The 13680-nt window shown below is 31.9% G+C and overlaps 1 long non-coding RNA gene across 1 annotated transcript; it reads left to right on the forward strand.

Moving 5' to 3' along the window:
- The first annotated feature begins 146 nt into the window (after nucleotides 1-146).
- Nucleotides 147-13461, forward strand: LOC127728358 (uncharacterized). The gene is made up of 6 exons (XR_007994094.1): nucleotides 147-171; nucleotides 3038-3277; nucleotides 4861-5179; nucleotides 6525-7228; nucleotides 8477-8596; nucleotides 13329-13461. It is a non-coding gene; the product is annotated as an uncharacterized LOC127728358 (long non-coding RNA).
- The last annotated feature ends 219 nt before the right edge of the window (nucleotides 13462-13680 follow it).

Genomic DNA, 13680 nt, shown 5'->3' on the forward strand with positions numbered 1-13680 from the left:
TAACCAGTGTACACGAAGTTTGCATATTTTTTAAAACATTTACATTTTAATTTATTTTTATTTTTTCTCGAACGGGTCGATCCAAAGTGCATATAGACCTTGGGAACGGAACTAGGAAGGAACAAATGCTTCTCTCCCCTCTCTCAATGAGATCTGACAATTTAAGAAAATGTAAGAAAGATTAAATGCGAATTTCTTGTTTACACGGTTTGAAGTGATCTCATAACTCCTTAGAAATGTTAATATTTTTATGTATATATTATTTGCAAGACCTTACTAAAATCCCAAATGGCTTGGACATGTTGGAGCTTTAAAATACACCTTATCGCTAATCCCGGCTGACCCGGCCGCTTGAACTTTTGACGCATACAACAATCACTTTTCCATTGTGGCGTCAGATATTTTGTTTTATGACGTCAAAATTTTACGGGAACCTGTGTGATATCAAGTAATGGCGGACAAATAGCGATAAGGTGTATTATATTAGGTTAAGCTGAGACTACGAAAACACAGTAGTCTCAGGGTTAAGATATTATTGTGAATTTCATCTGTTTGTTTTAGATTATGCACATATACATTGTGACGTGTCTTTCTGTTTCTGTATTTGAAACGACAACTACGCTACAGCGTGATAAATTAATGTCAAACATGTTCCTGTTGTCACGAAATAGAAGTTCCTTCATAATCATAATATAAGTTCCAAATGGAAAAGATATTCTGGAATATTATTTCCACTGGAATAGAAATTACAGTATATGTTCCTAACGGAATAAATGGTATAGAATATTTGTTCCAACAGGAACAGATATTATGACATTGTTTATAACAAAGTTTCCAGTGGAACTTCTGTTAGGCGGAACAAATATACGTTGACACTGTGAAGTCACTAAAAACCTTAATTAGTTAAAGTCATATGAAACGAGTTTCTTGTAATCGTGATATTATCCAAATTATTGAACCAATGCATCCATATATACTAAACTAAGTCCTGTATGCATGTTTTTCACTATAAATTTATTATCAACAAATGATATTTTATTCAAGGACTGTTGCAGTCTGTGTCAAACTATTTTAGAGTTTGTCTGTCCGAAAAAGAAATTTGACCTTTTCTACTATATTTTCAACTAAATAATCTAAAAATTTCTGTTTGACCGAATGAATTTTGTCTGACATTTTGTCGGTCAGACAGAGTTTTGGATATACTGCTGTTGATCGAATGATAATTAACTTTAGAGTTTGTTGCCGAAGTTTACCAGATTGTGACATTGATAAACAGTCAATGCAGAGCACTTGGAAGACATGAAAAATAAGTGAATTATTAGAACCATGATATTTTTTTTATATTTTCCATACTTTCCATTTGTTCATTCAACTTTTCCTTAACAATTGTTATATGATTTGGTGTATTTAATTTGTTCTTAAGAATCAGTTATTACTTTTTACCTTCAAGTCCACATCTGTTTTCAAACTGTGATGTGTCCAAAATTTTAATGAGAGGTCCTGCATTGTCCTGTAGTTAAGGTCACTGCATATTGGAAAATATTGTTGAATTGGTGTACGGGAAGACAATAATTCAATTGTAGTACATTAATGAAGATTTTGATAAGTTAATCATGTTAATGTACATGATGTACACTTGTTTTATAGTTAAACATAGCCATTCAAGTATATAAAAAATATTCAACTTTTTTTTTAAATTTGAAGTTTCATGATATGACTAACTTAAAATTTTATCAAACTTACATGATCAGTATAAAAATAAAGAGATATATATACATGGTATTATTTCCAATAAAACAACTATCCACCAGAGTTAAAATGACGATGATATATGCAATTAAAGGTCACACTACGACCTTCAACAATGAGAAAAATCCATAACTTTTAAAGCTACAATAGGCAAACATGAAAAATGTGGAACAGTGGAATTCAAACAAACAACTAACAGCCTGATTTATGACAAAACAATAAGCAAAAAAAAGACCGTAACCTATGACAACCACTGAATGGCAGTCTGCTGACTTGAGATAGGCACAAACAGAATGTTTTGTGAGCGCGCTCAAACACTCCCCCTAACTTGAGACAATGATGTAACAGCACAACATAAGAACAAACTATAAAAATCAGTTGGAAATGGCTCGACTCATTGAATTGGCATGAAGCTCAAAAACAAATAACATAAAAATAAAAGACACAAAGTACCAATCTAAGAGTACTCGGTCATGACAGTTGAAAGCTAGTTCCAATAACAACTAATGTATAAATCATGTTCTCTGAGACTAAAGTATCAATCAGTACACATCCAACAGGTAAGTTCATGTAATTTAAAGACATCATCAACAGTCTGAGAAAAGCATGACCTTGTGATATGCCAAAATATAAGTACATAGCATCGACAGGATGTAGGATAATAGATGTTAACTATTCTGATAAATAATATAACTGCCTTTGAGAAGTACTGCTTGTTACACTTATATTTAGAAAATATAAATCCTTGCTGTATATTGATTTGAAAAAGTGAAAAAAATGCTACAGCTTCATACAACAATTTTCAAAAATGTTCCAAGTAGTTCTTTATAGCATGATACAATATCATTGTCTGGATTAAATTGTCAAAGAAAAATTTGCCTCCATACACTCGACAATTTTTGAAACATTACAGACACTATACGCCCCTTTCCTCCTCCAAACACTTGATTCAAACTTGTATTATTTCATAAAACTTTTCCTGTTTAACAAATTCAGATGATAATTTGAAGAAATTTTTATCATCTTATAAATGATATGAAATGCCATCATCAAAAAGGGGTAGCATATTAAAATTAAATGTAAAGTGTTGTTACAAAATGAAATTTTTCAGAATATTATGTTGTATAAAAAGAAGTCATTTTATGTTGGATTCTTGATACATATTTGAAAACACAGTTACTGAAAGATTTTTGTGAGATGCTCCAGATACTTTAATTAGATAACACAAAGTATTAATGTAAAATCTTATGTTTATCTTGTTACATGTATGGATTTTTTTAATATACAGACATATCACCCATGGATCAGGATTATGGAAGTGTAGAATTTGTAAGACACATTTAGGAAGAACTCTTCCACACAGACTGACTTTACCCTTGTTGACATCAGAAATCTGGAACAAATTAGGAAAATAGCAAACAGCTGGAGAATATGTATTGCTTATTGGAGGAGTGGATAAGTGAAAGGCTTACATCCTTGGATGAACCTACCTCACAACTATTTAGGGAACTTGTCAGTGATTTGTTTGGTAATTTAATAGCTGAATATAGTGTTAAAATAATTATTTCATCTTATATTGATTCTAATAGATATAAGAAGATGTGGTATGAGTGCCAATGAGACAACTCTCCATCCAAGTCAAAATTTATAAAAGTAAACCATTAAATCACAGTACGGTCTTCAACACAGAGCCTTGGCCCACACCGAACAGTAAGCTACAAAGGGCCCCAAAAATTACTAGTGTTAAACCATTCAAACGGGAAAAAAAACCAATCTATATAAAAAACAAGAAACGAGAAACACTTATGAATCACATCAACAAACGACAACTAAAACTGTAAACCAACTTATTTTCGCGGATACTTTATTTTGCGTTTAGCCTTTTCTAGCCAATTTCGCGGCGATTTAATTTCGTGATTTTCAAATTAACTTGACGTCATTAAATATGGAAAGATCCAAGTTTTACACATTCGCGACGATTTATATTCGCGTTATTTTTCTATGTGGGAATTTATCGCGAAAATAAATTAGTTGGTTTACAGTATAACCTTTTTTCACTTTGTAAACAAAGCCATTCTCTAATTGCAATTGAACACAGGGTGCCTGTGATGAAAGTCATAATTAGAATTGCAACGTCAGTTGTATTTGAACAACACTGGAGATCAAAATGGCCATTTGTTTTGGTTGGTGTTGCTTGCTAGGAAATTAAATTAAAAAAATCATTCTAAAAGAAAGTCGACATGTATCTGTTCATCTTTTAATTATAGAAACAGTTGGTTTTCTCTATCATTTTGGCCTCAATAAATCAAAATGATTGCCTTTTGAAGGTATCTTATAGGACTTCTTTGAAGTACAAAAGTTAAAACTTTCTTTTTGAGAATCCTAATAATTCTATCATGCCATGTTCTGTGCTCATTTTAACATGGTAAGCTTTATATTTGTTAACATTTTACTCCTTGCTCATGGCATAAAGTTATTACACCTATAATGCCTATTGAACTATACTTTGACATTTGCACCCTCCTTACAATAAAACAAGAAGATGTACAAACCAAAACAAAACAACAAATGGTTCAATATGATAGCCTGTTGTTGTACATGCACCAAATGTAATGGGGGTTAAACCAGTTTTACATAAGCACACATTCTTTATATGCCTGTCCGAAGCCAGTAGCCATGTTCAAAGCCAGTAGCTAGTTATATAAATCATATTATCATTAGTTGCTGTCTGCCATAATTTTTATGCTTCCGCAGAAGGCAATGGGGGCATTAAGTGTAACCCTTGACCTTCCGCCCTTCCGTCCGTCCGTCTGTCCTATTTTCATTTGTTTGAAGCTTGAGCAGGGGCATGCGTGTCCTCAGACACATTTTTCTTTTCTTTTTTCTTTTTATTAATGCTAATAACCTTGATCAGGCTGTTAGGCTTCTCTTTTGAATTGGTTGGACACATTATGTCATCAGAAGATACTCATATCTAATTGGTACATTCCACATTTCTTAGTTTTTTCAGGGGTTTTGATTACCAGTTTATGGCTCAGCCATTTGAGGGAGCAAAAAATTTGTAAAAATAATTTGTAACATATATGCATTGTTCTTTGTAACATTTTATAGAACCAAGAAACAGTGACATTCTAATGTTAGAAAATAGTACATCAGAAACTGTTTATACCAGTACAGTGGAACATGGCAAACATATGTCTGAACTTACCAATAAATCACAGTGTGGAACCAAAATTAACATAACAGAAATAGATTTCCGAGACCTTCAGCATGTTCAGTCAGAGGAAACTAATATAAATGAATCTAGACCGGAACAATTAGATGATGAAAACGAACCACTTCATATGGAATGCTTTACTGTGGGTGAAGATGACACTGAAGATATAGATCAAGAAGATTATATGAACCAAGAAACAGAAACAGCTGCAAGGTATGTAAATGGCGAATGACTTTTCATAAATATCAGTACATGTAATTACATGTTAGTCATGCTTTAAAACATGGAAATATCTCCACTTAAATTGATTATTGTAAATTTTTAAATTATGTAACAGGAGAAAAATCACAATGAGAGAAATATTTTTCTTTATTTTTCATTTCACAATGCATGTGTAATTAATTGTGTAACATTATCTATAAAAAAATGCTTTAATTTGATTTTCAAAAAAGACGGATAAATTGATTTTCTTTATTTGGAACCTATGCCCAGCTTCTTGTAGCTTTGCATTCTATTTTGACTTGTTAAGCTTGTTATTTTAATGTAATATCTTGGATATCTCTGGTGGTATATATAAAGCAGTGATATGCTGCTGCATGATGTTTCTAGGTGGCAGATCGGTAATGCTGTTTGTAAGAATTCATAACCATGAAAAATTTGATTATTTTAAAATCCAAAATCACTAATTGGTGGTAAATACATGTAATCAACGGAAAAAAAGTTCTAGTAGCAATATTAAGTTCCATGTAAAATAATTTTAAATCATGTAAGTAGCTAGTCGTTTTAAAATCCAATGAAATAAACAAGTTGGAGAACTTTATAAACCCCCTACAGTCGCTGTCATAGATTGTACTTGTCAAACATAAATAACCAATATTATAATACTTTCAGAGAAGAATTGAAATTTTCAAAAGTTGTCAGATGATGACAGACTCAAAGTATGGCAATAGCTAAAATGTTTAAAGGGTCAGGAGTGTTGAAAATAGGGAAGAGTTGATTTCTCAATAAGCTATATTATCCTTGCCATGTTTTGATATGCTTTTATCTATAATGAAGGAAGTTTTCAATGGTTGTCTTTGTTTATATCTTTTTGCTTTTGTTTTAAAGTGTTAATGATTATGACAGATTGAAGTTTCTGTTAGATTTATTCACAACTTTCTTGACTGAGAGGTGGATTTAGAGCTTGAAAGGTGGTATAGACTCTTCGCCATGGTTGAATCCCATATGTTGACAATTTAGATGTTTTTTGTGATTTATTTTGTTGTGGAATGATGTATATGTTTAGTAAGGAGAAAGTACAGTTTGGGCCAAAATTGGCCCTAAAATGCCTAAATTTAATTGTTTCAAATTTCTGCAATATGACGAATTACCAGTATATATTACTCTACTTGGTTGATATTTTTGTTGGAAACACCAGCTAAATTTACATTTTAGAAATTGTAGTAAATGCAAAGAAAATGCAAAATCGTTTAAAATCTTTACCATTTTAAGCACACCTTCTTAGAAGTAATTGTGAAACATCTAGTTAAATGACTTACTTGCAAAAGTATACTTTCAGAGATTGTTCAACATGACCAGAGCTTAGATATGGAGTGTACCAATATAAAAACAGAAGCTTTCAACAATTTTACAATTGGTAATGAAGAAAATGAAATGAGAGGCACAAGCAAAAATAATGCTTTGGGTACACTAGATTTTGAAAAAAGGAAAGAAATGTATTTTGTACCAGTATTTTAAATCATTAAAAACATCTTTTGTTGGTGCAATATGTGTGGAGATTCATTTTCTGCTATTAGTGCTTTAACATACCATGTGAGAATGCAACATGGTAAAATAATAAAACCATATCAATGGCAAAAACGAACATCTGGTATAGCTTATGATCTGAGCAAGTCTTTAGGATAAAATGCAGATGGAAATGTTGAGAGACATATGAATAAGGCATGTAAGGACAGTGGTCAAAATGTCCTTTCAACAAATTAAAGAATTATGAAAATAGTAATTTGAATTATGAAACATTAAAGAGTAAAATTCAACATATAAGAGGCCCAGTAAGGCCAATTATGCAATCTGCTATGATGACAGTACAACCTGTACAAGAATTTCCTGAAAATCCCAATACATGTAGTTTACTGAATAAGAAGGTGGACGAGAAATGTGAAATTAATACAGAAAATAAAAAGACAGATGTCAATCTTGAAGTATTATGTAATGGATCCAAACTTCCAGAACATTTGAAACTTCATAGTTATTGTAAACCAGGTAAGATAGGTGTGGATTGTGTTTTGTTGATCAGGCAGATGACATTATTTTTTGTGCAAATGAACAAAAAAGCATGGAAAATGTGATTGATTGATTGATTGTTGGTTGCTTAACGTCCAGTGGCAAATATTTCATGCATATTCAGGACGAGAACAAGTTCACAATAAATACAATAGGTAGGTTCTGTAATAGATTAAGGGATTAAGGTCGGAGAAATTTGGACTGCCACGGGAAATGAGGGTATATTGGATAGGGACAGAAATTTAGCCTTGCAACAGGTCACCTACAGACCCCTCAAAGAGTTGTTGCAAGGGTTCTTAACGTGCAAAGAGCGTGGCACTCTCTTAACACGAGGCATCGGATTTAACGTCCCCATTCTGACCGGACGTGGCTGCAAATTTGTACATCCTGCACAGCCAAACGGACGCCCCACTTTAGCACGGGTTTTACTGCCGGTCGGAGGAAGACCAATGGTGACCATACTTCTATTCCCCAGTCACCCTTGGGGGTTGGAAAATGTGTAATAAATCTAATGCTTACATAAATTTTCCAAAGCTTCTTTTTTTAAGAGTCAAAATCTCAAAAGTTGTTAAAACCTGTTTGAATTGTATTATTAAAATGTTGACTTAAGGCAAAGTATACATATTTGGTTAATATTTCAGATTTTTATGAAATTTTGATTGCAGCTAAAAACTCAATGAACTGCATCTGAATAATATGTATATATTTATACTTTAAGACATACAGTTGATTAAACATTTATGAAATAGATCTATAAATGTATAGAACATACTTATTAATTCTAAAGCATACCAAAAAATGCAGTTTTTTTCACTTTAAATTGCAATTTCATTAAATTTCATCAACATAATTCTGTTTAAAATGGATACATTATTGACTTATTGGAGTGAACATTCCTGTTTTAATGATATGGAAATATTACGGGGTCACCAGATTAGCTTTTGCTGTTTAAAAGTGTTAGTAAACCATTACATCTTTTGCTTTAAAAAAGCCACTGATTTCTTTAACAATGACACTTATAAATGTAAGGAAAACCTGGTTTGACAAGTTAATGCAAAAAACAATGTTATTCTGACATCATTTATTCTTGTCAAATGATATGGTGACTTTCTTGTTTGGAAATTTGTTATAGAAGCTTACTTGCTCACAAAAAAATCTTTTTGTATGAGAAACAGTGTGATAGATTTTCTTAGACATACAGCAAATCTTTTACTTGAATATTTTCAGTGTTTCATGTGAAGAAAGAAACTCCTACGGAGGAGGATGATCATGTTCAGAAAATGCCAGGACCATTAACTGTAACTATAACACCAGGATATCAAGATCCAGGAAAGGGCAGTGTTCATTGTTAGTATTAGCTTTATTTAAAGTCAGTTCGGCAGGATAACAAGACAAGATCATGAAGAAAATAAAAAGTTAAATGGTAAAGGTGGATCATAGGTTTATTTCCTCAGTTAGATTTTATTATACTTTGCTAAAATGTAGATTCTACCATGTTTTTTTCAAAAACATAATAAAAAGTATGGGTCGTCATGCTATTTTTCAAGCTATAAGACGTGCAAAATTACCCAATTTTGCATAGATTGTTCATGAAAAAACACTTCTTTCTGAATTAAAAGAAATCTATGGGATAGAATTTTGAAATAAAATATGAGATGATAGGTTTTACAATATGCTTTTAGAAAATGAAAAGAAAAATTGTCACTGAAATTGTTTTCTTGCTACAAGAAAAAAAATGAAAATTTCAATAACATTCCTTTATGAAAATTTTACTATTAGAGTTATCTCCCCTTGATTAAAACAAAAACACATATTTTGTATTTGTTAAAAGTGTTTGAATAATGCAATAAATCACATACTTTTCTTTATTCAAATAAACAGTCTTACATAATTAATTGCCAATCTGTCTAAAAATTAGTATTTTTAAGCAAAGAGCTAGACTGATTGTGTACTGCTATTTTACAATCCAAGATAGTGGTATACAGTTAATCTACCTTAATTGAACAATCTACAGCATTTCAGAATCTTAAACCTCATCTTGTTTATCCTGATAATCTCAGTTTCCCTGTTTCTATTTACCATTTAAATTGGTTGTTGATACTTCATCAAAAGGTATTGGGTACAGGCTTTATAAGTAGGACCCAACAAAGGAAAGTGATATTCAAACTCACAAGTCGAAAAACAGACTGACAATGCCATGGCAAAAAAACCAAAAAATGACCAAAAATAAGGTAATCTGAGTTATCACCCCTTATATGGCAGAGTTGAAAAACAATTTGATTATGCCAAAAACTTTCTGCATTTAAAAACAAATAGTCATTATAATAAGATAAATCACATAATTTTCTTCATCAAGATGAAAATTATTACATTTGAATTAGATTCCTTTCTCAAAATTTGTATATTTGTTTAGATTTAGACCCATTGTGTTGTGCTATTTGACAATCTACCCTAAGGGCAATATCTATTATGAGGATGAAATTAGCGATTTCAGTCACGTCTAGTTATTTGTAGATCTTCTTTTGTTGAAAAGGGTTTCTGTATTTATTTTTCTATATATTATACTGCTCAGGGGAAAGGGAGAAACGACAAAAATTAAATTTGAATACACAAAAATGGGTAAAAGAAGGCCGAAAGATACAAAAGGGAAAGTAAAACTTGTAAGTCAAAAGCAAAATGACAATGTCAAGACATGACAAAAATGAAAAAAAAAAATATCAAAAGACAAACAACAGTATATTAAAAACAACATAGAAAACCTTAGACAAAGCAACACAAAACCAACAAAAAACAGTGTGATCTCAGGTACTCCAGAAGGGTAAGCTGATCCTGTTTTACATGTGGCACCTGTCACATGGCGATTTGAGTTATAATTTTTGAGGAACTCCCAAAAACATGATTGACTGGGTGTGAAATCGATGAACATGCTTAAAATAAGCTCCTTTTCACAAAAAAGAAATAATGGTAATAGATTTGTTTTTAGCATACAGTGGCAACTATTACATGCATATCAGGACGAGAACATGTTAGTGTGATACGAATATGAATAAACTCTGCTTAGTACAAGACACTTTACTTGCTTAACCAAATTTGTAACGGACTAGTTGACAAACTGTCTCTGACAATCTATGGAAATCCAAATCGTATTGGTTTTGATTAATTCCAGATTCATTTGTTTTATTTCTGAAAAAGGGGGTGTAAAGAAAATTCATATTTTCAGATAACTCTGACATGGATGTGATGTTACGATTTAAAAGTTTACTGTCATCTAAAGCCGTCTCCACCAATCTAGTTAAATCCCATAGCATCAGTGGTCTCGAGCATTCATTATGTCATTTAATGTTTGGCCTTCACCCATCCATTCACCCATATGGATAAATCCGAATTTTATAGATCATCATTTAAATCAATAAGCTCATCTTGTATCTTTTTTTTGGGAGAGGGGGATTCACATTCTCATATAGTTCTGACCCACACAGTCCTAAGCTTTAGCGTATCAGGTGTCATATCAATTGATCTTTTTTTTTAGATTCAGTCCAGATTCTTATGTTTTAAAAATGGGGGTAGTAAAATCAAAGTCACTGATAACTCTGACATGGATGTGTTATTATATGAGTAAAATTTGACCCTCAAAGTCCTAAGCCTTATGAGACTACAGTATTATGTTGTATCAATAAACAACATTGATAAATATTTTCTTAAATATGGTTCATCAAAGCAATTCTGACAGATTTTGAGTTTTAATCATAAAATTTGCAAAAAAAAATCCTAACAGAACATGTAAAATATGCATGCAGCAAAACTGTATTCAAGTGTAATGTTTAGCGATGGACAGTTCTTTTGCTTTATGAATTTATGAAAAATCTTCTTTGTATTTCATTTTGTCTCTTGAGTGAAATTTCATTAATATTTATCAACTTTCAGATTTTGACTATGCAAATAAAAAAAAAAAAAAAAGGGAAATTGTCCCTCAATCTTTTCCATAGAATTGCCATTTCAATTCACCTGGGACATAATACAATAGTCCCAGAATTCACATAATTCTGTAATGTTGTCGCATCATTATTGTCTTTCAATTTAACATAAAACGATCTAACCTTTGAATTATATTTGAAGTCAACACCAAAAAACTTCAATTCTGCACAAATATATGTCATCCTATCATTGTTTTATTTTGACTTTAAGTTTGTTTCTATAACGTTGTGTAGTTTGAAATGAGCGTATTTTATAACAAGCCTATCGTGATATTATATTGATATAACATCATGTACTTTCAACGTTGCATTGTGTACCAGTAGTTTTAAGTCAACAAATTGTATGGTAAGCCTATCGTATCATAATACATGTAGTGAAATATCATCGTGCTATCTTAGCTACCATCATGTACTTTTATCTGTACTTTGTGTAGTTTTGAGTCAGCATATAACATCATACTATCTCAGCTCAACATTTATTCATAATAAGTCAGCACCTTATAACATTTTAGCTATTCATTTTATTTGTTATCATAGCAGTTGAAGTGGATGACTGAGCATTATCCATCTGCAAGCTGACATTGTGCAACATCTACTTCAAATCCTGTAGTTTAAACTCAACGTAACATGTTATTGGCATATCACCACAACATCGTGACTTATCATAATACTATCACAACTAAAGCACTTGTTTCTGGTCTGAACTTTTGGTTTTTAATCCAGACCTTTTATCAGTTCCACTTCAAATTTTGTCTAGTTTAGGGACCCGCTGCCCCCTCTTTTCAAAATCCTGGATCCGCATCTGCAACTTACTGATATTTTGCGGGATTTTCAGTTTGGAGCAAATACCTCTTACAAGAAAAAAAGTAACAACAGAAGGACTGCTATCCAAAGAAAATCAATGCATATTAAGAAGATGATATTAATATGGCACTGGCTACGGCTACCAGCAAAAAGTAACAATACGAAATAATTATTGTTACTTCCGAGGCTAATTCCAGAAATGTATTTCCGGAGAGGGATCCAATTTCATACGGAAATTGCAGGTAACAATAAAGTAATTTTTATTGTTAGCAGCAGTTATTGTTACCTGCAAAATTTTCTTTTTTGTGTGTAGCATCACAATACTTTGTACTATCTTGGTGTCATTGCCCCGCATACTTCGGTTTACTCATTTGAAAAAAAAAAATTATATGAATAGAAATTATTTAATGAACATAGCAATGATGATTTAAACATTTATACACAATAAATAGTATTAAAGCTATTTATTGTGGTGGCACTTCCTGCACATGCAGTATGTCATTTGTATGTAGCTTTTGGTAACATTTTGAGGCTAACACATTTTAGGTGGTACCACTTCAGACATCTGTCTCAAACTATAGATTCATATATAATGACATCAATACCACAATCTAAGCAGTTCCACTCGGCTATGTCCTTTTTCTGAGATATTTTCTTTGATCTATTGAGATGGAGGAAATTTCTCAAATGAAGTTGTTCCTCTGAGGTTATAATCAGAACTTCGTCTCTATAATTGAACAAAATTTGCATCTTGGAATTGTTGAAGTTTATCATGAAAATTTTGAAGAGATATAAACTTTTCACCAACAAATTGGACATCTTGCTCTTTCGAATCCATACCTAAGAATAGTGAGCTGTTTTAAACGACCCCAAAACGGCAAAAATAAACGCCAAAATGGTCAATATATCTAGAAGTTTAATCCTGTTAATGTTTTTACATCATAATTTAATTGACTTTTGTTCAAATTTATTTCACAGATTGCTCACAATTCAAACATTTTCAGACTAATGCCTGCCTGAATATATTTGTGGGTAACTATAACTGCAGGTGACAATAAAAAATTATATTATTGTTACCTGCAATTTCCGTATGAAATCGGGTTCCCTCCCGAAATACATCTTGGCAATTAATCTTGGAAGTAACAATTATTATTTCTTATTGTTACTTTTTGTGGGTAAGCATAGCCAATGCCTATTTATATAGTACCTAAAAATAATTTTTTATCTATATATCTTTAAATAAGCTGCAGAATAGTTGCTAAAATAACTGGACGGAAACCAAAATATTAATAATATTGCAGAGGCTTATGGGTTGAACCAGCAACTACAAGAAACTTTGGCAAGCAGTCCTGGTAAACTGATGTTGTCTAATGGAATTGTACAAGGTGTCAAGAGTATGCAGGTAGATCGTCAAACCAACAGTTCAGACCAGAAACAAAGCAAGTTGCTTTATAGTATGGACTATCATTTTATACTTCTACTCTAAGAGTAGGGGCTAAATTACAATCACCTTGTCCATCTGTTTGTCAAGAAAATATTTCCATCACACTTTTCTCAGGAACTACTGAACAGAATTACCATATATCAGCAGCTTTGAAATGGACAGTTGTAATGTCAGAGTGCTTTTTTAGGTCTGTCAGACACCCACTTCCT

Source organism: Mytilus californianus, unplaced genomic scaffold, assembly GCF_021869535.1.
Source record: "Mytilus californianus isolate M0D057914Y unplaced genomic scaffold, xbMytCali1.0.p SCAF_2, whole genome shotgun sequence".
In the NCBI taxonomy this organism is placed as follows: Eukaryota; Metazoa; Mollusca; class Bivalvia; order Mytilida; family Mytilidae; genus Mytilus; species Mytilus californianus.